Here is a 24,291-nt window from a genome sequence, read left to right on the forward strand (position 1 = left end):
TTAAAAGTTGGCAAAAAGGACTTAAGGGTGGATGAGCGGGTAAAAAAAAAGCCTGGCGCCCTGACACAAGCGGTCATTAACCAGGGCTGCTCTGACCGCCAGACGCATCTTTCCAGCTCTGGGTACCCGGCGACCGCGGCGGCCAATCCCGCGGGAAGGCCCGCCCCGGGGGCGTGGCCTGGGAGGGGGGGCGTGGTGCGGCCCGCGGGGGTTTCCGCGCTGGGGGCGCGTCCGGCGGGGGCGCAGGAGGGGCTTCCGCCGCGAGGGGGCGGGGCTGGAGCGCCGAGTCCTCTGACGGCCCCAGCCAGGGAATTTCAATTTGAAACCCAGCGGAGGGAGGAGGCGGGTGCGGCGGCCCGGCGGCTGGGGCTGGAGCGGGACCAGTCCCCGCGGCGAGCGAGCCCCTGGAGGTGCAGTGCAGGGTAAGGAGGTTCGCGGGGCTGCGGAATGGCGGGCCCGGGCCGGGGGAGCCCGGACTGGTCGGCCAGTCCCTGCTGAGTTGCAGGAGCGGCTGGGATTTTTCCTCTGGCTGCAGCAGGGAAGCTGATCCCTGGCAGGAAGCGGTGGCGGGACGGTCCCACCGTGGGGGAGGGCGACCGGCTTCGGGATTTTCTGCGGCTTCCTCTCTCCTCTTCTCCCCATCTCTACCGGACCCCATTCCCGCCCCGAGGTCCGGGTCCTGTTCCTCCAGGCAGGATTCCTGCTTCCCCGCTCCACTGCGGTACCCCCCATCTCCCTTCCCGGGAGTCGGGGCCACGTCTGGTCCGAGCCAAGAGAGGTCGGGGCTTGGTGAGGACGGCGCCGGCCCCGCCGAGGTGCCGTGGACTCAGGGTCGCGCGTCCGGGGCCCCGCGGAGAGGCTGGAGGAGGAATCCGGCTCCATCCCGGGCGCGGGCCGCGGCGCGCGAGCCGATCCCAGCGTGGAGCCCAACGCCGGCGCTCCGGGGAGGCGGCGGCGGGGTTCTTCGGGGGATGGTTTGGGGAGAGGAAACGCGGGCGAGGACGCCGCTCCTCCCAGGGCCGGCCGCGCGCGTGGGCTCTGCAGAGAGCTGGGCGAGGGGGGCGCGCCGATCCCACGCGCCGCGCCAAGCCGTCCCGGCCGGCGTCCGTCCGCGCGCGCCCCCGTCGACGTCCCAGAGGCGGTCTCTGCACTGATGGCTCATTTACCTCCGCTGGGGCTGGGGGCAGAGGGTCGGGAACAGTTTTAGGTGAACAGTTTTAGGTGGGGGTGGGGGAGAGACAAGGAGGAGAACGGACCCAACTAGACGCTGCCACCCCCACCGCCCGCAGCAGTCGGGTTGTCTGCGGGGGCGACGTCGGTCCTCGCACTTCCCAAAATCGCTCACCTCTTCCGAGGTCAGGGTTTTTTGGTGAGATTAGAAGAGCTCTCGCCTACTGTCTGTTTTTTTTTTCGGGGAGGGTCTCTTGAGGGGCCCTTCCTACTAATTTAGGGTGCTTTAAATTGAATTCTCCATACGATAACCGCTGCAGCCGTTTTTAAGAGGGAGTTGTGGGGAGATTATATATATAAATTTGTTGTTTCGAATCACATCTTTTCCTCGGTTTCCTGAACTTCTTGCCTCTAAAATGTTGTCTTTGGGGTCTCGTGCCAGGAGTCTTGTTCTTCTTGCTGTTATGTAAGCTTTATTTATTTATTTTTTAAATGATTTTTACAGTTTTTTCTTTATTCGTCCATATTTTCCACTCCCTCCCCCCCTTTTTTTTTCTCACCGGAATGCATTATTTCTATATTCTCTATCTATAGTACGGTAGGAGAATTAGCAGTTTAGTTTAGTTTTCTATCACATTTCAGTTTGGGTTTAATACTTGAGGGAAACTGAATCGATTTCTTGGCCACAGGATCTGGGATGTAGGATTCTGAGGGTTTGGATAGGTTTTACTGGGACACCAATAGCACTTAATGCTGTTGAGTTTCCGTTTGCAGCCTCATTGCTGTGAGAAATCACTGGATTGCTGTTGCAGTCACCAATGGGGTTGCGTTGCAACGCAATCTTGGATTATGATAGGGGCCAACCGACTACCATCCATCAGGCTGACGCAATTTTTAAAGAGCTAGGCTGTGTCACCTGTTAGAACGGGAGTAATCAGTTTGGGAACCACCATCAAACCGCGGATATCTACTCTTTGGAGGTTATTGGAGAACTGTACAAGTGGTAATGACTTGGAACAATGGCGTGGATTTAGGGCTCATTTAATCCTATCCTGTCTTCCTCACTTCTTGGGCAGAATTCCCACTGAAGTCAGTAGTGGTCTTGTGTGCAGAAGGACTGCTGAGAACAAGAGACTGCTCATTTAGAGTATCGGGAGGGACAGTTTCTTTCCTTTTAAAACACCCTTCTTTAAGAAAGACCTAGTCATAACAGTTCTTTAATCTTTTACCTCCAGTCCAAGTAGTTAGAGTACTGTGTGCAAAGACCTTTCAGAGAAAATGGGTGGGTGACTTGAGCCCCCAGCTTCAGATTCTTGGTATCTGAATTGGATGGGCATTGCTTAAAAAGATTAAAAGTGATAATTTAACAAAGTTAAAATTTTAATGAAGTTATTACTAACTTCTGTAAAAAATTTAAGGTGTTATGGAATATTTTCAACTGGGTATGTATTATTAAATTGGGCATGTATGCAACTGGAGATCTGTTAAAATCAGAAACTTAATTCCAAATAGAAGCAAATTTGCAGATTTAGGGGATGAATCGGAAGGTAGGCCTACCAAAAAAATAACTGCAAATGTATAACAAGGACAATCAGAGAGCTCTTACTGTATTTGGAGAGGTAGCTTTTTGTACAGTTAACATACATACAGGCGTTAGTGACTCTCTGGACCCATCATTATTAGATTTGTGAGCGCTCGATGCTTTCCAGTTTCACTTGGCGCTTTCCAGTTTAGCTTTGTGCTGGTCTGAATTGGTGAGCTTGCTAGGTACTTTGCCTCTTAACGTAACGTTCCTGTGGTTTACCCTTTCCAAATTACCAGTTCTAAAGAATCAAGTTTAAAAGACCTATCCAGTCACCAGATTGTAAAAATAGATTTTTACAAATCATAACCATGTCCATGTGTACTACCCAACCATTTGCTTTCAACTAAAAATACTTGCAAAGATGACAAAGCAGTCCTCAACCAAAATATTTATTGGTAAAATTACTCTGTAATTAGTAATATTGTATAGTTATGTTTAACCTCAGGTTTTGCTCTGAATCACCACTCTCATATTACTGTGGCTAGAGAACTACAAGAGTTTTTATCTTTGCCATTTTATTTGGGAATGTGGGGTTTATATTTTTATATAGGAGAATGCTAAATATTTTTAAAGATTTCACTTTCTTTCTGTTTCCTCAGGAAAGTATGGGCCTTTGTCCTTGTTTTTTAACTGAAGTAGTCTTTTTGAAAACCATGTGTCGCCTTTTTGGAAGAGTATGCCTTGCTAATATTTTTAATAAGACACTATAGTAGTTTATAGAGATCGATACTGCTGAGAGTCAAATTTTGTATTTCTAAAATCTGTTTTACTCGGAGAAAACAAAGGAAATGTGCCTACCTCCCCCACCCCACCTTTATTTAGAAACATTTCCAGTGGCCTTGTTTGCTTTTTCAGATTCAGAATTACTGTACCTAACCACTGGGTACCCTTACAGATTTAAAAGCTGTAAGTAAATGTTTATGCTGGCTTCAGTAGTCTAGCAAATACTAGCCAAACCCTAATTTACTGCCCTTTTATAGCATCTTGGAATCTCAGGGCTGGACCTTTAGGAGTCAGCAAATCCAGTCTCAGCCCTTGTCCTCTTCCCCCCAACACACAGACATTTCCAGACTCTTTGGAAGGCTTGAGTTAATAGAAGATTTGTATATGAATCACCCACAGATTCCAGACAGAGCATCCTTTGGGAATGCCATGTTTTGGCACAAACCAGCAACTCAATATTCATAAGATATCTATCATTCATCTGGGCAGTGCCCCAAACTAAAATCTAAAATGGAGTTGTGACTGGTATCATTAGCTATAGGGGAATGGCCTCCAAGTATAAATACTATAGTTTTGTGTAAGTTACAGCTAAGCCAAAAAGGAAAGAGAGAATTCCTCTCTAATAGCTAGAAGTAACTGATAGTGATAACGAATGCTTTTTAAAGCTTTTCTGTAAAGTGTGTATAGGTGTGCATTTTGTATGAGAGAGGGAATATATTTATGTACATATATGTGTATTTGTTATGTGAAGTATCTGTAGCATTGTACTCAATATATTTGACAGATCTATTCATTAAACCTTTGTAGAATATTTTAGAAGTGCTTTTAATGAAGATTCTTTGAAAGTTGGAGTTGATGTAGAACCTGGTACTATTTCATGTAGAAATGTCATATAGGCAATATTTCATACAGGGGGTTTACTTTTCTGGCTAGTGGATATTGTTTCCCCTCGCTTTGTGGTTGAATTGAGATCTATGTGGGTTTCTTCGATGTGTGATTTTCATGTCTTGGATAGATTATATATAACTTCCCTCAATACCCAGTCTTTGAGATAGTATTTATTTTAAGGAGGGTTTCAGTGGTTTTCTCATTTTTAAAAAAAGATTTTATTTATTTATTTATTTGGCAAAGAGAGGGAGGGAGAGAGAGAGAGAGAGAATGAAAGGATGAGTGGGGTAGAAGGGCTGAGGGAGAGGAAGAAGCGCACAGGACTCGATCCCAGGACCCCGAGATTATGACCTGAGCCTAAGGCAGCCGTTTGACTGAGCCGCCCAGGTGCCTCTCAGTTTTCTCCTTTTTTTTTTTTTTTAAGATTTAAAAAATTTATTTTTTATTTATTTGACAGACAGAGATCACAAGTAGGCAGAGAGGCAGGCAGAGAGAGAGGAGGAAGCAGGCTCCCCGCGGATCCGAGAGCCCGATGTGGGGCTCGATCCCAGGACCCCAAGATCATGACCCGAGCCGAAGGCAGCGGCCCAACCCACTGAGTCACCCAGGTGCTCCTCAGTTTTCTCATTTTTAAAGCGACATCACTTACCTATTAATATAGGAACAATACTACATTTTATACTGGTTCTGGATTTTTTTCCTGTAGATAGAAATTGGGCTAATTTCATAATCTCAGTTACTTATAAAATGGAAATATGTTTTCATTTCACAAATATTGCTTTGCATATTAGTATTTTTTCACTTAAGCATATTAGAGCCGCAAAGGTCTAGAAGCACGTAGATTGCCTCCTAAATACTCTTTAGAGTAGTATGGAATATATGTGAGGAGTAAGAAATATCTTTTTATTGCTCCAAGTTGTATCTTCAGTAGGGTTTTGTTTTAGGTAGCCAAGTTAACATTTTACATATGTAACTAACTTGAGTATCGTGGAGATGGTTTTCCATCTTCCTAGTTCTTAACCAGAACTAAAGGGCATATGGAAAGGGCTCCAAAGTGATTTGTCTGTTCATCTGTAGACACCTTATTGTCTAGATCATGTAGTTTCCTATGTATTCTACCCATATAAATACACATCCCATATCTTAAAAAACATTGTATCTTAACTAAAGCTTTTAATTTCTAACTGAAAAGCCAGTTTCCCCTTGCTTTGCTCCTTTTATGGCCTCACTATCAATCTCTTCGAAAAAAAGTTTCAAATACACAAAGACATGTTACCTTCTGATTGCCTTATTTCAAGATAACTGTGATTTTTAAAAAAAGATTTTGTTTATTTATTTTGAGAGGAAGAGAGAGCATGAGCAGGGGGGAGGGGCAGAGGGAGGAGAGAATCTCCAGCAGACTCCACACTAAGCTTGGGAGTCTGACAGGGGAGCTCAGTTTCATGACTCTGTGATCATGACCTGAGCTGAAACCAAGAGTCGGACGCTTAACCAATTGAGCCACCCAGGTGCCCCCAGATTTTTGGAAACTATTCATATAGTTCTGATTATCTTCTCTCTAATCATCTTTTCTAAGCCCTGAATTCAGGTTTCTAGATCTGTTGAGGTGGAACCAACATCATGATAGCAACAGTGTGGAGTTTAATCATAATTTTGAATTTTCTTTGTGATTTTACCCATATAAATACACATCCCACTATCTTGAAGACATTAAATTAAAATGTAATTTACATTTTGCCATAATTCTTATGTTCTTTTTCTTTTTCTTTTCTTTTTTTTAAAGATTTTATTTATTTATTTGACAGACAGAGATCACAAGTAGGCAGAGAGGCAGGCAGAGAGAGAGGAGGAAGCAGGCTTCCCACAGAGCAGAGCCCGACGTGGGGCTCGATCCCAGGACCCTGGGATCATGACCTGAGCCGAAGGCAGAGGCTTTAACCCACTGAGCCACTCAGGCGCCCTTCTTATGTTCTTTTTCTTTTTGACCAGATAACTACAATTTAGATTCATTCACCCAGAGGACCGGAAAGGAGCATTGAGATTATTTAGTTTCATTGTGTTTGATGTGGAGTGTGTTAGTGGGGAGGGTATTGCCCAGTGTGGTTTATGAACTGTCTGAGACCTTACTAAAGTGTGTGTGTATACGTGTATGTGTGTGTATGTGTGTGTGTATGTGTGTCTGAGTATCAGAGAGATTTTTGGGAGCAGGTTTTGAAAGCATTTTGGGAAACAAGATAAAAAACTGCTGTTTTAGTTCAGTTCTTATTTTTGAGATTAGGAAACTTCCATCTCACTGGACTGATTTATTTCTAGAGCTACTGTGCAGCTGTATTCTGGGAATTCCTTTTGCCTTTCTTCCTGGGCTCCCACACTACTGGGTTCTAACTCTGTTTATTTGACTATATCCTCCATTAGGTTCCAAGAAAGAGCAAGTGGAAGGTGAATTTTTTGAAACCTTGCATTTCTTTAAGCAGCTTTTTTCCCACTCTTAAGATGCCTTCTTCTTCTTTTTTTTTTTTTTTTAAAGCAGGCTCCATGACCACTGTGGAGCTTGAACTCACAACCCTGAAATCAAGAGTCGCTTGCTCTACCAACTGAGACAGCCAGGTGCCCCTAAAATTCCTGTTTGTACTCTTAACCCACTGAGCCACCCAGGCACCCCTCCTGTTTATACTCTTATGGTGAATGCTTTTATAGTTTGGCTGGGTATAGAATTCTAGGTTAGTGATTACTTAACCTTTGAATTTTTCAGGCATTATTCCTGTGAATTCTGGCACACTAGTGCTGTTGAGAGGGAGTGATGCAATTCTAATTTCTGCTTCTGTGTGTGTGGCTGGTTTGTTCTCTTTAGACGTTTTTAGGATTTTCTCTTTGAACTTGGTGTTCTGAAATCTCATGATGGTGTGCTTTGGGTGTGGGAGGTTTTTTACTCATTGTGCTGGGCACTCAGTGGGCTCTTTCGGGTTGGAAACTCTTGTCTTTTAGAAATGTTCCTCTATGATAATTTCTCCCTCTGTTTGATCTTTCTAAAGCTTCTCTTATTTGGATGTTGGATTTTCTAGATTGACTTTCCAATTTTATTAGTGTGTTTTTTGTTTTTTGTTTCTATCTTATACCATCTCTTTGTCTTTTTGATTGGCTGTTGGCTTTCTTCAGTGTTTTCTTCTAAACTCCCTACTGAATTTTTTTTTTCCTATTTTCCAAGCTGCTCCTTGGTCACTAAATTTTTTTTCTGGTAATGTTCTTTTTTTTTTTTTTTTTTTTTCTTTTTTTTCCTGTGTGTAGTATCTTCAGTCTAACCCACGTGATGGTCCTTTGGGTCCTTTGTACTTGTTTTCCCTCTGGAATGCTCTTCCCTCAGATACCTGCATTACTTACTCCCTTAACTCCCTCAGATCTTTACATTCTGTGATCATTTATTTGAAACTACAACTCCATTCCCACACATACCCTAGTATGCCTTAAATCTCTTTTTCTTTCTTTTTTCTATAGCATGTATTATTATCATCTGAGAGTAAACTGCAAGAAGACGAATATTTTGTCTGTTTGCACTTTGTGAATATGTGTTGACTGAGTCATCGGGCCTCCTTGTTTTCTGTGTACCCCTCACATCTGCTCTCCTGGTCTAGAGTTTCTAAGTCTGGAGACTTCCTTCAGTTGCTCTAGAGAGTGTACTTCTTGTCTTTTGGCTGCAAAGGCTGGAAGAGAGAAGGAGAAAGGAGGAGGGGTTTCAGCATTCCACCTGCTGTTTTCAGCTCCATCTTTCACCTTAGCCCTCAGTGGCTGCTGGAAACTCTACTTCCTAGGTTCCCAGGGCCTTTCCCAGTACTCAGATTGCTTCTTGTAGGCGTCCACCAGAATAATGGATTCAGCTTTGGCTTCCTCTGCTTTGCTAAGTCAGTTACTTTGTACATCTGTTTTCCATCTTCTCAAATTCTGTTGATATATTTCATCTGCTGGCCTATCCCTTCCCTTTTTTTTGGTCCCTCCCCTTCTTTAAAAAAATTTCCTTGCTGTCATTTTAGTGTGGTTTTGGGAGGGACTAGATTACTCATGTTCAATCCACTGATTTAGGGTTTTAAATTGATAAAAATAAAATTCCCAAGATGACTGTGGTACTCACAGTTTGGTAAGGACTGCAGCCATTATAAAATTGTCCTTTTTTTCCATGCCCGATACTCAGTTGAACTTCAGATTTTATATATATATATATATATTCATACATATATGAAGAGAAAGAGAAAGTCAGATGATTGAGTCAACATCTAGGGTGGATGGGAGTGGATGACTGATATGTTTTTGAACAAGAAGGTGCTTCCTGGAAGACTTAAGCAAATGTATTTTTTTTTCCCTTGTGATAAATTCAAGGATTAGTTCAGTACAAATGCTTACAAGTCTTATAGTTTGTACTTGAATTAGATTTAAAAGTACACAGTAGGGGTGCCTGAGTGGCTCAGTCGGTTAATCATCTGCCTTCAGCTCTGGTCATGATCTCAGGGTCCTGGGATTGAACCCCACTTTGGGATACTTGCTCAGTGGGGAGGCTCCTTCTCCATCTCCCTCTGCTTCTCCCCACTGCTTATGCTCTTTCTCTCTCCCTCACTGTCTCAAATAAATAAAATAAAATCTTAAAAAAAAAACAAACAGTAAAAAGTGTGGTGGAGGGGCGCCTGGGTGGCTCAGTGGGTTAAAGCCTCTGCCTTCAGCTCGGGTCATAATCCCAGGGTCCTGGGATCAAGCCTCATGTCGTGTTCTCTGCTCGGCATGGAGCCTGCTTCCTCCTCTCTCTGCCTGCCTCTCTGCCTACTTGTGATCTCTGTCATATAAATAAATGAAATCTTAAAAAAAAAAAGTGTGGTGGATATGTTTCAGAAATGGCAACCTTGGGATACCTGGGTGACTCAGTCAGTTAAGCATCTGCCTTGGGCTCAGCAAGCCCCACATTCTCCCTCTCCCTCTGCAGCTCCCCCCTGCTTGTGCTCTCTCTCTCTCTCTCAAATAAATAAAATCTTTGAGGGGAAAAAAAAAGGAATGGCAACCTGATTTTAGAGTGTTCTGAATACCTTTATCTTTAGACTGATATGTGGTTTGCATACATGTATTTAAATATTCTTTGAATATGGATTCAGTGAGTAGAGGAAACTTGCACTCCTACGGATTCTGGTAAATACTTTCAGGGGAAAAACTTCACTACTAGGGCATGAGTAGGGGGTGGGAATTGCACTCATGTGAAGATACACATATGAGGGGTTTTTGTTGCATGGACTTTGGGGTAACAGAAACGGAGTTCTGAATAAGGTAGTGGCTGTACAGTGTGAGGAAGCCCAGAAGACTTGAACACTCATATGTGTGTGTGGTTTGGTGGGTTACACAGATTTATAAATTGTTGTTGTTGTTTGGTGGGTTACACAGATTTATAAATTCAGGTACTCTCTTCCTTAATGTAGAAGGTGCTACAGACAATAGATCAGGATAGTATTTCCCCAAATTGTATTCATATGTTAAAATGAGTTAAGTATACAGATGAATCTTTTTCTTTTAATGGCTAAATATATGTATCAGCATACATCAGAAAAACAGACAAGTGCTTCAAACCTATGATTTCATTGGTATTAACTTAGCATAAGGGTAAAATAAAGTAGGTATTTTTTAAGGAACTTGATTTAAAGATAAGTATCTTTGTCTTTAAGTGTTTGGATTTGGCAAAAACTATAAAGTTGGTATGTGAGTGAAGTTTGAGAAACATTGGTGTGTTCAAAATATCATTTTCTTCATCAAGGTCATCGATAGATTTTTTTCTTTCTCCTAATAAGTAACAGCATAAAACTGTATGTGGTGATTGAGGCATAGACTTCTAATGGTTTTCTTTTCTTTCTTTCTTTTTTAAATTGTTTTAATTTGTAAATTTTTTTTTCTTTTTTAAAGTAAATCATTGGAACATTTTCTCAATTGATTCTTTTTTTTTTTTAAGATTTTATTTATTTATTTGACAGAGAGAGAGAGAGATCACAAGTAGGCGGAGAGGCAGGCAGAGGGGGAGGGGGAGGCAGGCTCCCTGCTGAGCAGAGAGCCCAATGTGGAACTCTATCCCAGGACCTTGAGACCATGACCTGAGCCGAAGGCAGAGGCTTAACTCACTGAGCCACCCGGGCACCCCATTCTCACTTGATTCTTAAAACAATTTCATACCCTATGTCCCACAGAGTAGAAAAGTGACTCAGGAAGAGGTTAAACTTACCCAGAATCACTCAGTTTCTTAATGGAGTTTCACGCACACCCAAAGCCTCCTTGTGTCCTGAGTTGTTCCCTCTGCTCTGTGCTCCTCTGCTGCTAATGGAGTTGCCAACTGAATTTTTCTTGGAGAACTCAGGAAACCTGCCAAGTTTTGTAGCTAGAGGTCTGTCCTGTAGCTCTCATCTATTTGTATCTTGAACCCTGAAGGTAGACAGAGCTAGGTCTTCCAAAAATAGTTCAATAAATGTGTCAACATTTTGAGATACTGTTGAAAAAAACAAGGAAGTAGAAGTCCTAGGAGATTATTAGAAAATGGTGCCACATGCCTTCACTAGGATTTGAAAAGCAAATGTGGCAGGGTTGTATGCTAGACAGTGGTGCATATTCACCCTTCATTTGGGGAGCCCACTTAAACTATGATAATTTTTCACTTTTCCCCAGTATGCTCTCTTTAATTGCTTTTGGACTCTGGTAGAAAAGCTGCTAAATGAGCACCTTACTTGAAAAATTTTCTTTAATCCGCTTCTCCTAAGGAGAAAAAGAAAAACTCATTTTTCTTAATAAAATGAATACAAATTTTGTATGGAAAAGGTTAAAGTGTCAAGAAATGAGTTTGGTCTGTCTACTGACAAAGGAATCAAAGAGTTTATCCATGAGCTTGTAACCAGAACTGTTTTTGGATCTTAGCCATTAAAATCAACATAAGTAAGGCCTGCGTTTTAATTTCCTTAATGCCAAGATTGTCTGTTTTAAATTACACACATATGGGGATATGAATATATTTGTTCCTCCCCCTTCCCCCACCTGCAACAGAAAAATAAAGGTATGTGGAAGATATTCTTAACTTTTGCAGCTCTGCAATGAAGAGCCGTAGATGTGGGCAGCATGTGTGGTACAGATGTGGCTCAAGCTTGTCTCCTCATCGAGGCCAGTTCACTTTTGTCCCCACTGCTGCAAGCTTGAATGGAAAGACCTGGGGGTAGGTTTTCGAACATTTGATAGACCTGTGATATGTGTGTTACTTGCTCTGTGCACCACACATGATAGCAGTGAAAGATAATGTGGCACTATTTTCAGGACCTTTTTTGGGTTGGTGGATTTTTTTTAAAGTTCGTGTTTTTTACAGTATCTGGTTATTCATTGAAATGGCTTTTTGCAGAAGGAATGTCCCATTGTTTAGTTACAGAAGAGTGTCTTTATGTTTAAACTTTTTTATTATGGAGAGTTTTAGATATATTCAGTAGAGAGAACACTAGCACAGTGACCCCCAAGGACCCTCACCCAGCTTTGATAATTGCCAGGCCATAGCCAGTTGCGTCTCATCTATATTTTCCTTTCCACTCCTGATACTCCCCTTTTCCTGGGATTATTTCGAAGCAAATTCTAGACATCTTCTAATTTCGTTGGTAGAAAGGTTAGATATTTCCTCCTGCCCCATCTTCTTGGCACATGCTTTTTAGTCTCCCAAAATGAAGTTCAAGTTCATTACTGCTTTTGTAGAATTAGAGAAATTAGTTTCTTTGTTACATGGTCGGTTGTCATGTTTTTGGAATAAATAACTGACTCTTGTTTCGATCAGTGAAATCAGTTTCATCTAAATGTAGGATTGTAGACATAGGAAATGCTTTGGCTACTGCTAAAAATCCCTAATACTTTCTAACCCAAATCAGAGCTGATCTTCAAATTCTAGTATCTTCTCAAGGTAGTATAGCTGTTCTATATACATTTTTCTCCCAATGGTTCCTATATTTACACCAGACTTGAATGATTTTAGATTTTCCTTTTTTCTCCTTTCCTCCCTCCCACGCTCCCTCTCTCTCTCTTTCTCTCTCTCATTCTTCTTTGGCTTAGCATGGTTTAGTTGGCAATATGTTGGAAAAAGACCAAGTATAACATATTTTTTTCAGCAGACTGAATTTTATTGGGACTACACAGTTATTGTGAAATCAGATCAACCTGCCATGTATGGTCTGGCAGTGTAGAGGGTAAAGTGCATGTTTCAAATGTGGATCATATATTAGTTCATAAATCCTATCTGTAAATCAAAAGGTTGGCACTATAGCTGAAGCTGACAATCACTTAGTAGCTGAAATGTGGTTCCTAATTAATAAAGGCAGGATTTTTATGTGAGAGGTAGCTTATTGTATATTTTAATTTTGACATTTATTTATTCATTTATTTAAATTTATTTTTTAGACAGAGAGTGTGTGTGAGTGGGGAGGAGCAGAGGGAGAGAGAGAATCTTAAGTAGGCTTCATGCCCAGCTCGGAGCCCACTGTGTAGCTAGATTTCACTACCCTGAGGTCATGACCTGAGCTGAAATCAAGAGTCAGACACTTAACCGACTGAGCCAGGTAGGCGGCCCTAATTTTTTACTTTTAAGTAAAATACAGTTTAGTATGTTTCCTTTGTAAAGTCATTACGTGCTGAATTATTTTAAAATGTACTTGGTTGAAATATATTTTAATGTATTGTTTATTTTCTCTGTAAAGACATTACATGTTAAATGAGAAGATATTGATAACATTTCTTAAATACTTAATATGTGTCAGATATTGTTTTAGGAGTGCTTTGCTTAGTGTTTTTGTTGAATCCTTGCTGTAACCCAGTGGGGTAGGTCTTCTTGATCTAGGTTTACCTGTAAGAAAATGGAGGCACCATAAGGTTACATAACTTGCTCAGGGTCACTCAGCTAACTAATGGCAGAGCAAGGATTTGAACCTGGGAGGTCTGGTTCCAGAGCCTACAGTCGTTAACTGCTGTCCTATATTATCCCTGAAATACATGTAAATTCCTTCTTCATACCCTATTCCTACTTGCATTCTCCTCCCTGGCGGTAACTATTTTGAACCATGGCCAATACCACACTATTGCATTAGTGTGTAATTTTAATTTGATCACTTTGGGTAGTTTTCCTTCAGAAACTGGAAAGCAGTCAATGAGATTCTACTCTTTACTGGCTATAGTTATGAAGGAGAAAGGGGGACAGGTGGAAGCATACAGAGCCTAGCAAGATGGTAACTGCTGATGTTTGTCTTACTTTCCCCCCAACTGTTTTTTTAAATGGAATGTTGAATCCATCTGGAATGTTGACAGGTCACAGAGGAGTTACTGAAGTCAGTAGTTCAAAGTACTATTGAACGATCAAAATTTTTGCCTTTGCTTGACTACCTTGAAGTGTCAGGTGTATTGGAGCTTCAGGTGTCATTGATCTGTCCAGAAAGAAAAGACTTTGTGGGAGTTTGTCCTCGGTCTTTAGTAACTGGAATTTTAACAAACCAGGTACCTGATACTTCTTTTTCTTCCCCCTTTTCCTGGAAGGAGCAAAGGGTAAAAAGAAAATTGTTCTAGCCCCAAGTCCCAGTTCAATCAGTTCCTAAGTGTGACACTGGGGAGGTGATGTTGCTTCTTGTGTCTTTCTCTTAAGTGGTTCAGGTGCCCTGAATTATGTCCTAAAAATGTCTGTGGTTCATTCATTCATCTCTGTGGAGAAGGTCCACAGAGTGCTCTTCCTTAAAGGAAAAACATAGACATAGGATTTTGGCAAAATATTTGATAAAGCTTTGATGGTATCTTTTTAAAAAATATTTAATTGAGAGAAGAGAGAGGAGAACATGGATGGAGGAGGAGGGGCAGAGGGAGAGAGAGAAACAGATCACCTCATTGAGCAGGGAGCCCCATATGGGGCTCAATCCCAGGACCCTGAGATCATGACCTGAGCCGAAGGCAGGCACCTAACAGACTGATCCACCCAGAGGCCCCTCATGGTATCTTCACAGCAGTTTTGGGAAAATGCCGTTCAGTTGTGGGAAATCTGTGGCCGTGATTATTACTGAAATTTTAATCTTGGTTATCTCCTATCTAAATTTTTTTCTTTTTTTTGCCAGTGATTTTTATGATGACAGTCAAGGACTGCTGATCAGATTTACAGATGTCATGGATGTTTGTAGGGAAATCTAATAAGCTGTGTACAGATCGTCTCGTTAGCTACAGAACTGGTTGAACTAAATAAGATGAATTTTTTGGGAAATGAATGTTAAGTCGGCTTGATTATCAGCCCCTTGAAAGAGTTTTAAGATAGTGCTGTGTTGGCCTTCTTTTCAATGTGAAGATACATTAAAACATAGTAGATGCCTTTGTATTTCTCAGTACAAAACGTATTGACTTGTGGTCTCAGCAGTGTGCTGCTATTACTCTAACCCAGGTAATAGAAGGCCCTGTGGTCAAATCTGTTGAGTGCTTTCTTCCCCTGTATTATTTGTAACATTCTTGACATAGCATTGTCTTTGAAGTTCTCTTTTGACATTTGCAGTGCTTTGTTCTACTTCTGGTCTTTGAAGACTTCTTTTCCTCTCGCGGTCTCTTCAGCTTTTCCCTGATTCCTGGGATTCTGTCCTCAGCCTTTGACTCTTGACTCATTTTGTGTCACCCAAGACTTCACCTGCTATCATAATCTGTTAACAGTTTTTCTAGGCTAAGTCTTCTTCACTTTGAGGAGTCTCTACGGGTATCTTAAAGGAAGTTTTTAAACGAATATGTGAAATATTTAGGGTGGAATATGGGCTGTAACCGATGATTCTGTTTTGGCTTGGAATATTTTGTTGGTTTTTAGGTACTGCATTTTAAGAACTATGTCGTATGTACTACGTAGTGCATGATACTATGTTTGATAAAAACGAGTGAAAGATTAGACAAACTGAAGCATTGTCTCTGAAGGGTGCCTGGGATGTTGAGGTTAGGAGAAACCATAGCAACAGGAGGAACTAGCTGTTGAGATGACTGAAGGGACAAGCAACTTGTTGTGGTCTTTTGAGAGCTGTCTTTTGAGCACTGGCTTACTGGCTTGCTTGCTTGCTTGCTTTTTAAAATTAATTTATTGGAGAGAGAGAGAGAGAGGACAAGCAGGGGGAGGGGCAGAGGAAAAGGGAAAAGAGACAGAATCTCAAGCAGACTGCCTGCTGAGCACAGAGCCCTACTTGGGGCTTGCATCCCAGGACCCTGAGATCAAGCTGAAACCAAGAATCGGACACTCAATGGACTGAGCCACCCAGGTGCCTGTTGAGTATGGGTTTCTAACTTTTTTTTTTTGGACAAAACCCCAGCATAAGGCATATTTATATCTTGGCCCTTTATCAGTATGGAAGTCTGTGTGTGTGTCTGTGTATGGGAAGAACAGAAACAAGCTTCATAAAGTAAGTCTTAGCTTGACTATGTGCAGTTCACTCTGAAATTTTCTTTTCTATGTAATAGTAAATAATAATAATAATAATAATAATAATAATAATTGCAGTCAACTGTTTACTAACTTGATTTTACAACTCATGAATGGACTGTGATCTGTGGTTGAATAACCCTTTTTTTCATGGGTAAAACAGTTCTGGAGAAGGAAAGTTTCCTTTTTGGTATAAATAGAGGAGCTTTTTGACAATTGGAGCAGGCAGACTGGAGTGGGCTGTCTTGGGAGGAAGTGACTTTCCCAGGATTTGAGGGACCTCCGCCGGATACTGCTAATTGCCTGTTGGGAGGTGGGAGGACCATTCATTGGGTGGGAGGTGGGACTTTGAGCCTACCAAGTCTTAAGATTTTATGATTCTCATTTTGTGACTTGCTAAAATTTTAATAATGTGATTAATTTTTTTTATTGTGTTATGTTAGTCACCATACAGTACATCACTTTTTGATGTAGTGTTCCAAGATTCATTGATTACATATAACACCCAATGTTAATACATGCCCTGTGAAATACATGCCCTCCTTAATACCCACCACCAGGCTAACCCATCCCCCACGCCCCCCAAAACCCTCCATTTCTCAGAGTCCACAGTCTCTCATGGTTTGTCTCCCTCTCCGATTTCCTTCAACTCATTTCTCTTCTTCATGTCCCAATGTCTTCCGTGTAATTCCTTATGCTTCACAAGTAATTGAAACCATATGATAATTGACTCTCTCTGCTTAATTTATTGCACTCAGCATTATCTCTTCCAGTCCCGTCCATGTTGATACGAAAGTTGGGTATTCATCCTTTCTGATGGCTGAGTAATAGTCCGTTGTATATATGGACCACATCTTCTTTATTCATTCATCTTTTGAAGGGCATCTTGGCTCTTTCCACGGTTTGGCAACTATGGACATTGCTGCTATGAACACTGGGGTACAGATGGCCCTTCTTTTCACTACATATGTACCTTTGGGGTAAATACCCAGTAGTGCAATTGCCAGGTTATAGGGTAGCTCTATTTTTAATTTTTTGAGGAACCTCCACACTATTTTCCAAAGTGGCTGCACCAACTTACATTCCCACCTGTAGTATAGGAGGGTTCCCCTTTCTCCACATCCTCTTCAACGTTTGTTGTTTCTTGCCTTGTTAATTTTTGTAAGGCAGTCAGTGTTATTTCCGGATGAGAAATACTAATTCTAAATTTATTTGTTAATATTCTACTTTAGATAAAAAATCTCACTGTTCTTTTTTAGATATTAACATTTTTTAAAAAGTTAAAAATTGCATAGGCTACCTTTGTTATTTCCTTTTTTTAAATGAAACAGCTTTATTTGGAGACTTTTAAATATATACCAAGGAAATTGAATAGTATGATGGGTCTCCCCACCCAGTGCATCCTCATCACCCAGCTTTAACAGCAATCAACCAGCAGCTAACCTTGCTTTATCTATATCCCTATTGATTTCACCCACAACAGGATTATTTTGAAGCAAATCCTAGGCATCTTTTTGTTCCATCTACATATATTTCAAAATATCTTTCTTTAAAAAAAAAAATTTAGGGGCACCTGGGTGGCTCAGTGGGTTAAAGCCTCTGCCTTAGGCTCAGGTCATGGTCCCAGGGTCCTGGGATCAAGCCCTGCATCAGGCTCTCTGCTCAGCAGGGAGCCTGCTTCCCTTCCTCTCTCTCTGCCTGCCTCTCTGCCTACCTGTGATCTCTGTCTGTCAAATAAATAAATAAAAATCTTAAAAAAAAATTTTATTTTAAGTAATCTCTATACCCAATGTGGGGCTCGAACTCAACCCTGAGGTCAAGAGTCACATGCTGCTATAACTGAGCCAGCCAGGTGACCCTTGATATATGTTTTTTTTTTCTTTTTAAAAAAGATTTATTTGACAGAGAGAGACCACAAGTATGGGGAGTGGCAAGCAGAGGGAAAGGGTGAAGCAGGCTCCCCTCAGAGCAGAGCCTGATGCAGGGCTTGATCCCAGCACCCTGGGATCATGACCTGAGCCGAAGGCAGACACTTAACTGACTAAGCCATACAATATCATTATTACACCTAAACAAATTAATGGTTAATTTTTAATATCATCAAATATTCACTTTGTTCAGATTTCCAATTTGTTTTTGTTTTCTTTCAGTTTTTTGTTTGAAATAAGATCCAAATTAGGTGCATACATTGTGGAATAGTGATTCTCTTACAGGTTGGGTCTCTTTCTTTTTTTTATTTCCTTGTAGTTTTTTTTTTTTTTGAAGAATTTGGAATGTTTGTCCTATATCATTCCTATAAATTTTATTTTGCTGATTTTATCCTGTGGCATAGTTTTTTTTTTTTTTTAAAGATTTTATTTATTTATTTATTTGACAGACAGAGATCACAGTAGGCAGAGAGGCAGAGAGAGAGGAAGGAAGCAGGCTCCAGAGAGCCTGAAGTGGGGCTCGATCCCAGGACCCTGGAATCATGACCTGAGCCAAAGGCAGAGGCTTTAACCCACTGAGCCACCCAGGCACCCCACCTGTGGCATAGTTTTAACCTGTTCCTCTGTTTTGTAAATTGATAGTTACATAAATGGTTTTTATTAGCTTCAGCTCCACTTAAAAATTTTTGTTTTTCTTTTTTGTTTTTGTTTTGCTATGAATACATTTTTGGTTCTGTTATTTCTTAAAACCACTCAAAGAGTATACCAAGACTAATTGTAAAGGCGATTGGATTTCTTACTTAGTTCTTCATTTTCTCATATCATCTTGAGCCAAATTTCCCATAAAAACAGATGGAACCACTTAGAAATTTGGGAAGATAATAATCCTCTGCAAACACCACATCCAAATACAAATTACACAAGAGTTTTTAGTCCAGCTTCCTTTCCAAAAAAGAAAGGGAGAAAGCAGATGCCTTAGTAATTTCTACAGACCACAAATCAGGTTTTCAGTTAAAAGTGAGACATTTTACAGTAAAATCAGTCTTGATTTTTCTAGCACAATATGGAAACATTTCAGTTTTGCTAGTTAAATTTCCCACCCAGTAAGCAAGTATTGTTGGTGACTAGCCACCCCCCCCCACCACTTTGGGGTTGCAAGTAAAAGGATAAAAGTGAGAAGACACAAAGTCAGAAAGCACAACCAATATATGTGGCAAATCAAGTAAAATCAAGTAAATGTGTTCTGTGGTGATCACTTTTTATCATGAAAAACTTCAGATGTACAAATAGAGAAGATAGTGCAATGTACATCCATATACCTCCACCTAGTTCCACTACCCCCCACCCCCGCACCGTTTAGAACACTTTGTAAAAGTTGGGTATCGGTCCACACTGTATTCACCAAGCTCTTCCCTTTTTCATTTGTGGTGAGCCTTGTGGCATAGGTCTTTTTTTTTTTTTTTTTTTTAAAGATTTTATTTATTTATTTGACAGAGAGAGATCACAGTAGACAGAGAGGCAGGCAGAGAGAGAGAGAGGGAAGCAGGCTCCCTGCTGAGCAGAGAGCCTGATGCGGGACTCGATCCCAGGACCCTGAGATCATGACCTGAGCCGAAGGCAGCGGCTTAACCACTGAGCCACCCAGGCACCCTGTGGCATAGGTCTTAAAACCGTTTTCTTTCTCTTGTCTGTGTTGGTAAATTTTTGTTAGAATTTATTTTACTTTAGTTGGTATTTATTATGTTAGGTCATAGATGAAAAAGATTCCGTGATTAGGTAAAGGTGCTTTGACAGGGCTTCATTGCCAGCTTTCTTCTTCTTCTTTTTTTTTTTTTTTTTAACTTTTTGTAATGGAGCCTATAAAACACGGAATAATGAATCTTCATGAACCCATTTTCTAGCTAGTTATTAACATATGGTCAATTTTATGTCATCTACATGCTGCCAGACGCTTGTCTCCCTACCTTGTACCTTGCTGGGTGGTTTTATTTATTTACTTACTTTATTTTATTTTATTTTTTAAAGATTTTATTTATTTATTTGACAGAGTGAGAGGGATCTCAAGTAGGCAGAGAGGCAGGCAGAGAGAGAGAGGGGGAAGCAGGCACCCTGCTGAGCAGAGAGCCTGATGTGGGGCTGGATCCCAGGACCCAGAGACCATGACCCAAGCCGAAGGCAGAGGCTTAACCCACTGAGCCACCCAGACACCTTTATTTATTCTCTTTAAAAGACTTTTTAAAAAATTTATTTGAGAGTGGATGGGAGTGCACGAGCAACAGCGGGGTGGAGAGGGGAGTGCGGGGGCGGGGGGGAAGCGGGGGAGTGGGCAGAGAGGAAGAGCAGACTCCCTGCTCAGCAAGGAGACAGAGGCAGGGCTCAATCACAGAACCCTGAGATCGTGACCTGAGCTGAAGGCAAATGCTTGACTGACTGAGCCACCCAGGTGCCCCTTGCTGGATGGTTTTAAAGCAAGTCCTAGATATTATATCACTTCACTTGTAAGTACATTTTTATATGTTTGCAGTAGATGAGCAGTTATTAAAAAAACCAAAATCAGAAATCCATTGTCACATCTAAAAACTTAATATTTCCTTAATAGCAAATATTTATGGGTGTTCATATGTTCCCATTTGTTTCATAAATGTTTTTATGGTTGGTTTTTCATGTCAGAATGCAAATGAAGTCTGCATTTCATTTTGTTGTTTCTTTTAAATATCTTAATATGTAGTTTCTTTCTCCTCTTTTTCTTTCCGTTTCTTTGTTGAAGAAACTGTGTTGTTTCTTTAGAATTTCCCACATTTTAGATTTTGTTGATTGCATCTCTGTGGTGGTGGTTAATATGTTTCTCTTTTGTGAATATCCTCTTATATTGGTAGGTAGATTTGGGGCTTAATCAGATTCAAGGTTAATTCTGATGATGGTGGTGGTTTGGAGAATTCTTCACACAAATTTGTGTTTGTTTCTTACTGCATTTCTTCAAGAGAGTGTGTGGTTGGCTGTCTTCTTGGGATGAAGTTTGATCAGTGGATTCAGGTATTATCAGTCAGCTTGATCTATCCATTGTAAATTTCCCATCAAGTTTTTGCCTAGTGTGTTTTTAGCAGCCATTGATGATTGTTGTCTAGATACTTTTCTTTTTCATTGCATTGACTTTTTACCATATATTTTTTCTCTAAAGTAATTTAAATAACTTATGGAACATTTTACCCTAATTTCCTTATTATATATTTGTAAAAAGAATATGGACATTTTCCCATTTAACCAGAACACTATTCGTATATATAACAATTGGTTGACAATAGTTCTCTAATAGTATCTAATATCCAGTCTGTATTAGAATGTCTTCAGTCATCCCTGTGACATCCTATAGAGCTTATTTATCAAATAGGGATCCTATCAAGGAGCACATATTACATTTGGTTGTTGGTTTTGTCACTTAAGTCTCTTGTAATCTAAAATAGTCCTTTTCCCATCCCTTTTCACTGTCTTTTCATGACAGTGATCTGTTAGAGAGGTACAAGCAGAGGCCCAGTGTCTAGTAGACTATTTCTTATTGACTCTTTCTTCAGACTCTTTGTCTGATTATCTCCATGTGGTGGTATTCAAAGTAGTCTTCCATATTCTTATTGAACACGATTTAGAGCTATCAGCTCAGTTAATGGAGAATAACACTTTTGGTAAGAGTATTTCATAGCCAAGTTGTATGTTTCATATTACATCTTATTGGGGGCCGTATCATGTTTTTCATTATTATGTAGCTAAGATTGATTCAGATAAAGATAGAGCTCCTCATTATAAAATTATATTTCCCCTTTGATAGTAGCATATAAACTGGGAGAAATGAGACTTTGGCATCATACAAACATCAACTTCCTTACCATCTTTCATCTAAATATTATTATCCATTAGTCACTCTTACCTGAATCAGTTATCTCATTGCGGGTGGCAACGTGATCATAAAATGGGATTTAAAGAAGAGTGGTGATCAAATACACATAACATTAAAATTTAACATCTTAACCATTTTTAAGGGTACAGTGACATTGTTGTGCATCTAATCTCTAGAACTTTTCATTTTGTAAGACTGAAACTCTGTACCCTAAATTGGAATTTTTCAAGTTTTATCATTCCTTCAACTTTATAAGCTTGCAATTTTCTATGCAAAAGAGCTTTCCTTTTTCAATGCAGGCTATTTGATTACTGTGAAATACTATTTTTATTTGAAGTGCAGGATAAAATTTTTTCCTTTTACCACATTTCAGACTAAGCCTTTAGTGTAAGAGTTAGTTCCTGTTTTTTTTTGTCTTTCTCTTTTTTGAGTGTCATTATTGGCTTGTGGATTTTTATATATTTATTGTATTTCAATCAAGTACAGTCAATTCAGTCATTCTTTTAATGTTCAAATTGTCCCAGCTTTGGCCAATGGGAGCCCCTTCGAGTTGCCGCCTAAGTCCATTTGACTTGATCCTATCAGACTCTGAAAGGAAGGAATATGTTTCTTTAAAGGTGGTAAAATTTCCTTTGGGGAGCAGGTCAAATCTTTATTAGCCGTAATACACATTACAGAAAAGTGCCATAGAGCAGTGTAACACCTTGCTACCAAAGTCTTAATTCATCAACAGATAGGAAAGCAAGGTGAAGTTAGTGATCTTGAAGTCTTTTGTCATTTTATGTTCTATTTTTTTTTTCTTACCATCTATACAATTGTCTTACTATTTGGTTTTCACTGGAGCATATATTTCTTAAGTTTATTTAAGTTATCTCTACACCTAGGATGGGACTCAAAGTCATGACTGTGAGATCAAGAATCGCATTCTCTTCTGACTGAGCCAGCCAGGTGTCCCAGAACAAAATATTTTGAGTGAATGTTGTCAGATTTTGTCTTGTTGAAACATCTTCATTACTTTCTTCCTAATCTGATGGTCAGCTTCCTGGGCCATGGCTAAAAGATTGTGAGTTTGGAAAAGCAAGAGTTTCAACATAATTCACATTTCTAAAGTCCATCCTCAGGAAGCTGAGAAGGGGTTTGTATCCTAACCTTTGCCATTTATCCCAACGTAATGCCCCTCAACATTCCACATGGAGAAGGTCAGCCTCATAATGCTGGAACAGTGAGCTGCTTTCTGTTTCCTGCAGACACCTTTACTTCCTCTGATTTGGGTAAACAGATGAAGTTTCATCGGGAGTTTAAATGTGTAACTGAATTTGTGAAGATCTGTTTTGAACATCGTAAGACTTACGTCATGTTTCTAAGCCTCTGGGAAGTTACTGTCTGACATTTTAAAAAACATGTTGCTTATCTAAATTGGCTTTTTCCCTTACACAGTTTTATGTGGAGAATGGTTATCCCATAAGCAATCATTCTTTTCAGTTTAGTAGGTTTTTCTTTTCCAGAATAAATGTGGCTCAGTTTTATTGTTATGCTCTCAGTAGTCACTATCTTGCCTCTTTTGTTAAGTATTAAATGCGGATTGCCAGTTTTTAAATAACTTTGAACATTTACTGAATGTTGGGCAAAAGTACAAATAATACAGCTGCATACTATACTAATAAAAACAAAATACTGTGTCTTCAAAAACCATTTCTTCTCTGAGAATAGAAAGAAGTACTATGGAATTCTGTATGTATTCATCATTGAGCTAAGTTTTGGAGTAAATAAGAGATTATACTGTGTTTTAGTTAGAAGTATTCCTTTTCAGTGTTAGACATGGTTGGTTTGTAAGATAACCTCATAAGATCATTTTTATATCTACAAGAAGACCGTCAATTTTTGTTTTTGTTTTAACAAAAGCCAATACTTTAAACAATATGTGAACTTGCTTTAACTGCAGAAACTATGAATATCGCCATATGTAGTAAATAAAGTTCATTCTGTCAATTTTCCAGATGGTGACACCAACTGGAAGAATTTGATTTATTTCTTTCCCATTCATGATATTAATGAATTGTGAATTAGTGCAATTGAAATCTGTCCTGGATTGTCTATATAACACCACACAGGCTTGGTGCCTCTTGTGGGAGAAATACCAGACTGTGTATTTAGAGAGGTACTTATTTTCTCCATCACTGTAGCAAAGGATTTGAGGTGTCATATAGGGAATATATACAGTAAAATTGCTTATGTAAAGACAAATGGAGGTCAGGTAAATTTGAAATAAAAAGAAAATACCAAAATGAAAATCTACCCTCAATATACCTTTGATTCCTGAACATAGGTAACTATAGCCTGTCATATATTTTTATTGATATTTGTTTTTGTGTGTCTTTGTGTATATATTTGTGTATGTTTTATTTTTACACAAATATTTTTAAGGAAATAGAATTCTTGATAAAGTCATTGCTCTTCTCTGAAATGTCCATTGGAAATGATTAAAGAGTTGTCTGTGTGGCTCAGTCAGTTAAGCATCCAACTCTTGATTTCAGCTCAGGTCATGATCTCAGGGTTGTGAGATCAAGCCCCTTGTTGGCTCTATGTCTAGCGTGGAAGTCGGCTTGTCCCTCTCCCTCCACTTGCACGCGCTCTTTCTCTCAAATAAATAAATAAATAAATA

General features: G+C 40.0%; 1 protein-coding gene across 12 annotated transcripts in view; it reads left to right on the top strand.

The window, feature by feature from the left end:
• The first annotated feature begins 264 nt into the window (after window positions 1-264).
• The window catches only part of EPB41L2 (erythrocyte membrane protein band 4.1 like 2), a 214,521-nt gene continuing 190,494 nt past the window's right edge, over window positions 265-24,291 (top strand). For 4 of the 12 annotated variants that reach the window (XM_032339523.1, XM_032339525.1, XM_032339527.1 and 1 more), the window contains exon 1: window positions 273-422. The gene's annotated coding sequence lies outside the window, so the exon portion shown is untranslated. Of the gene's footprint in view, window positions 423-24,291 lie in introns of all 12 variants that reach the window. The other 8 variants (XM_032339520.1, XM_032339521.1, XM_032339530.1 and 5 more) reach the window with 6 other exon arrangements.

Source organism: Mustela erminea, chromosome 4, assembly GCF_009829155.1.
Source record: "Mustela erminea isolate mMusErm1 chromosome 4, mMusErm1.Pri, whole genome shotgun sequence".
Taxonomy (NCBI): Eukaryota; Metazoa; Chordata; class Mammalia; order Carnivora; family Mustelidae; genus Mustela; species Mustela erminea.